Raw genomic sequence first — 5,958 nt, forward strand, 5'->3', positions numbered from 1 at the left:
ATTACAAATCGGGCTGCAAACCGCAAGGTCAGCAGTTTGAAACTACCAGCTGTTCCGCAGGAGAAAGATGAGGCTTTCTGCTCCGGTAAAGATTTACAGCCTCAGAAACACTGTACAGGGTTGCTATGAGTCGGAACTGACTCCACAGCATACAACAACAACAACAACAACAACAATTCTTAGTAGTGTTGGGATATTTATTTTCTAGCTCACTAGTTCTGCCTTCTATCTCTTCAATTCTACTCCTTTGCCCTTTCAGTGTATTGTCCATTTCCAATATTCTATTATTAATCATTTGGACCTCTTTCTGTAGGTTTTGAATGGTTTGCAATGCTGTATCTATCTTATTTGATTGTTCCGGTAGTGCTTTCCTGACTTCGTCCTTATTTTTCTCAACTCCATTGTGTAGTGTTTTGGTACATTTTATAATCATTTTTGTGAATTCCTTCTTAGGCTTTTCCAAAGCCTGCTCATCTTCCATTATGGAGTGTAGGTCTACTTCTAGCTCATTTGCCTCAGTCACTTTATCTCAGTTTTGGACATGTGCGGATATGGTCATCTGCTTCTGTTTTCTGGGAATATTCAGGAGTTATCTGTAGCCTTAATACTTAGATGGTTATATATTTTGGTATTTCTTATGCTTTTTGATTGTCCCCAGGTAGATGTGATCAGGAGATGGGCTTCCCTTTTCACTCTTGTTCCTGAGAAATTTCAAGATGCCACTGTTGGTCATTGTGATGTAACTCAGGATTTAATTTTTGACCTATTTCCTTTTTAGTCTGCCTGTCCCAATCCACAATCTTCGTTTAGGCCTTTTTCCTACCAATCCACAATCTTCGTTTAGGCCTTTTTCCTAGTGATAAACAGTTCAAGGCCAGCTGTGGCCATCTTGCACTGCCATTTGGTTTTAAGTGGAAACCGTCACTTTAAATTTTGTGGAGATCTGTGCGCATGCATAGTAGAACCCTCCGAGGTTGGGGATGGTGTATCCACTTGCTCAGACACTCCCTCTAGTCACCAGAATGGAGGTGCACAGACAGTGAGAGACCAATGAACAGATACAAAAAAAAAAAGAATGTCCACACCTTTATCTCCGTGGTTCAACCACAGTCCATTGACTTCCATTGACCTGGAGATGAGAGAGAGAAGAGGAAGGGCTGGTTGTTCCAAAGTGTAGTGAGACCTGGGGACACTTGAGCCCATGGACAAGGACATAGCCACAGAGGGCTAGAACTGAGAGTGAAGCATACAGCTAATATGAAGTGAGGGGAGATGCACAAGAACACCCAAACTTGCAGACAATACCCATTTGACCTAGCTTTGATAGCTTGATAATCAGAACTCGACTAGAGGAAGATTTAAAAAAAAAAAATTTTTTTTTGATAAAGGAAACAAGTGTAAATTGCTACAATTTGATGAACCTGACCTATACTCAGAGAGGTAGTTACTCTAAATACCAAAAGAGGGAGGAGTCTTCACATCAAATATCAATGCTATCCCCTCTGTAAACAGGGTAGATAGGGACGGGCAACTTAGACATTGGCTACCTAAAATGAGGGGGTGATAAAGGCCAGAAGTGACTGGCTTACAAGGTTTCAAGAGGGAGTTTAGTTTAAGAGTAGGGGGCAAAAAGTCCCCACTGAATAGATTTCATCTTGTTTACATGGGTCTAGTGAAAAGAGATGGGAATAAGATTCATATGATTCAATAGTGAATAACTGTTATCATAACTTATTGCAACTGTCACAATTGTAAAGGTAGAAGTTTTGTAACAAAAACAGGGGAGTGGTTAATCTTACAGTCCAGAAACAGAGGACCCTAGGACCATCAAAGCAGAATGCAGGACCTTATCCAGAGAAGCAGCGACACAGAGACAGAAGCAGAGATGGGGTCATGGAGACGGGGAGCGGCTGAGGACTCTAGATTTATGGGAAGAGGCAGACTTGCAGAATGTGCCCTTTGGAGATGTAAAGTATTATATATGCCTCAGTGTTGTTGTTTTTTTAAAACCTAAAGTGGATAGAGAGAAATACTGTTAGCTGATGGTACATGGAGGGCATTATAATCATTGTAATGAAACAAGGTGTATGATTTGGTGAATGTAAAACTGATACTCTGCCCTCTGCCCTGTAAACTTTCACTCAATCTACAATAAAAGCCTTAAAAAAAAAAAAAAAAAGGAACAAATTAACAAAATAAATAAATAACTTCAAACTATACTAAAATAGCAATTAGAAAGCCAGAAGATTAGTACTAAGACTTCAGAAGTTGATAATACATTGAAAGGAAAAAGAACTAGAATTGAATCAATGGAAGGATGAATTACTGAGTTTGAGGAAAAATAACTCACTATTCATCTAATATAGGAACATTCAGAAAAAAGAATTTTAAAAATCTGAAGAAAGTCTAAGATTTATGCAAAATACTACCAAGAGGAATAACTCACATACAATTATAATTCCACAACAGGAAGAAAGAACAAAAAAAAATTTAAGAGAGAAATTTGTCTGAGAGTTGTTGGAAGAAAACTTACCTACTATCATTAAAGACAAAAATATAGCCATTCAAGAAGTTGAAAGAACTCCAAACAGGACAGACTCTGAAAGAAAATCACCAAGATGTATTTTAATCAAACTTTTAAAAACTAAAGAAAATGAAAGAATTCTTTTAGCAGTTTAGGAAAAATGAAAAGTTACCTACAAAGAAGACAAAGATCTGACTTCTTAGCAAAAACTATGGAGGTAAGAAGACAATGAGATGACATATATAAAATGCTGGAAAAAAAATTGTCAACCAAGAATCATATAACCAGCGAAACTGTCCATCAAATATGATGTCAAAATTAGGACATTTTCAGATAAACAGATATGAAAAGAATTTGTAAAAACCAGACCAAATCTTACAAAAAATACTAAAAGGAGTTCTTTTGAACAGAGAACCAACAACAGCAGACAACAACCTAAGACTAACATACATGACTGTATCACTCAGAACTCAACCCAGATATAGAAGTATTCAAAGTAAAACAAACCTACAAGGCTGAAAATAGGGAAACAGAGACACAAGTTGCAACAACAACAAAAACCCTATACAATAAAAAGAGGGAGTACTGTAATTACCTTCCAAATGAAGAGAAAATAAAGTAGATTTCACACACAAAAAAAATAAATGTGAAGAAACCTAACTGTACTCTAAAAGTAGACCAAATCTTACTCCTAACCCTAGTACAACCCCTACCTCTAACCCTAACCCTAGGTACTACGATAATTCTAACACTAAGTGAAGCTTTATTGTTAAGTGCCATCACATTGGTTCTGACTTGATGAGTATATCTGTATAGGTTTTTCAAGGAGCACCTGGTGGATTTAAACCACCAACCTTGTGGTTTACATTTCAGTGTTTATCCTATAGAACCACACCAGGACCTAGTCATAGTTCTAACCTAAGTCCTAACTCTTATTTCTTTCTCCTATCTGCCCCCAGCACCCACCCCCCACCCCCACAAAAAAAAATGCACCAGGAAAGACGGCATCAGTTCTAAGACTAGATTTCTAAAGATTTTTCATGTTTCTGTGTTGCTTTCTTGGGATCCCTGCTTCTGCCATTTGAACAAGTCCAGAATGCCTGCTGGAGAATTTGACTAGGTAGACAACAACTAAGTTAACCCAGTTGTGCTAGTCAAGGGTCAGACATATGAGTGAGCCAGACAGTTTTGGCAATCATAGCTACAACTGACTACAGATGGATGAAAGAGCCAAGTTGATATCAGTCACGATTATCCCAGATGGACAAAGCCATCCTGCTGACTCACTGATTCATGGGTAATAATAATTTTAATCAATGATAAATAAGCAGTGATAGTGTTGCTAGTTGCTATCCAGACCCTGTGTGTGTAAGCACAAATCATTGCTCAGTTCTGTGCTATCCTTACAGTAGTAGTTACGTTTGAGCCCATTGTTACAGCCACTGTACAAATCAATCTCACTGAGGATCTTCCTCCTTTTTGCTGACTATTTTACCAAGCATGATCTCCTTCGCCAGAGATTAGGTCATCTCTGGAACAATATGTCCAAAGTAAGATGAAATCTTGTCATCCTAACTTCTAAGCAGCATTTTGGTTGTACTTCTTTCAAAAATGTACAATCAGAATGTCTGTTCGTTGAGAAATCCATGATATATATTCAATATTCTTCACCAACACTATAATTCAAAATGTGGATTCTTCTTCAGTCTTTTTCTTTGTCAGTTTCACATGCATATGAAGCTTTTGAAAACATCATGGCAAGGGTCAGGTGTACCTTACTCATCAAAGTGACGTCTTTGTTTTTTTAACACTTTAAAGACCTCTTTAACAAAAACTTTACCAATACAATATGTCATTTGGTTTCTTGACTGTTGCTTCCATGAGCAACAGTCCTTAATGTCAATATTTTCCCTGTTTTTCATGATGTTTCAAATGTTTATCATGAGGCCCAAATAAAGAGATTCATATCTGTACCCATTCCAAATAAAGGTGATCCAATGGAATGTGGAAACTGTTTTACAGTATCATTAATATCACATGCAAGTAAAATTTTGCTAAAGATAATTCAAACACAGTTGTAGCAGTATACCAACAGGGAACTGTCAGAAATTCAAATCAAATTCAGAAGAGGACATGGAATAGGAGATATCACTCCTAATGTCAAATGAATCTTGGATGAAAGCAGAGAATACCATAAATATGCTTATTTGTATTTATTACAAAAACAGTAGATGATATAGATCATAATAAATTATGGATAATATTAAGAAGAACAGGAATTCCAGAGCACTTACTGTGCTTGTGCAGAATCGATACCTAGACTAAGAGGTGGTCCTTTGAATAGAACAAGGAGATATTCATGGTTTAAAATCAGGTAAGGTTGTGTTCTTTCACCATCCTTATTCTATCTGTATACTGAGCAAATAATCCAAGAATCTGGACTATATGAAGAAGAAGTTGGCATCAGGATTGGAAGAAGACTCATCAACAACCTAGATATGATGATGATACAATCTTGCTTGCTGTATCATTGTGCTTGCTGTAAGCACTTGCATCACTTTACTGATGAAGATCAAGAACTACAGCTTTCAGCATGGATTACAATTCAATACAAAGAAAACAAATATCCTCATAACTGGACCAATAAAAACATCATAATACATGGAGAAAAAAATTGAAGTCAAGGATTTCATTTTACTTGACTCTATAATGAATGCCAATGGAAGTAGCAGTAAAGAAACCAAATGACTAATTGCAACGGGCAAATCTGCTGCAAAAGATCTCTTGAAAGTGTTTAAAAGTAAAGATGTCACTTTTAGAACTAAGAAGTACCTGACCTAAACTATGATGTTTCAATTGTCTCCTGTGTATGAAAAAGCTGAACAATGAATAAGGCAGACCAGAAAAGAATTAATACACTTGAATTATGGTGTTGGTGAAGAATATTGAATATAGCATGGACTTCAAGAAGAACAAACAAATGTGATTTTGAAGTATAGTTGGAACACTCCTTAGAACCAAAGACTGTACATGTTATCAGGAGGGACCTGCCCATGGAGAAGGACATCATGTTATGTAAAATAGAGGATCAATGAAAAAGAGGAAGACCTTCAACAAGATTGACTGACACAGTGGTTAGAGCAATGGAGTGAAACATAAGAAGGATTGTGAGGATGGCTCAAGACCAAGCAGTGTTTCATTCTTTTGTCCACAGAGTCACTATGAATAGGAACTGATTTGATAGTACCTAAAGAATTTAGAGATCATCTGAAGAACAGATTTGATATATTAAACACTAAAGACCGAAGACTAGAAGAATTGTGGGATTACATCAAAAGCATCATACATGAAGAAAGCAAAAAGTCATTAAGAAGACAAGAAAGAAGGAAAAGGTCAAAATGGATGTCAGAAGAGACACTGAAACTTGCTCTCCA

This window comes from Chrysochloris asiatica, unplaced genomic scaffold, assembly GCF_000296735.1.
Source record: "Chrysochloris asiatica unplaced genomic scaffold, ChrAsi1.0 scaffold00175, whole genome shotgun sequence".
Taxonomy (NCBI): domain Eukaryota; kingdom Metazoa; phylum Chordata; class Mammalia; order Afrosoricida; family Chrysochloridae; genus Chrysochloris; species Chrysochloris asiatica.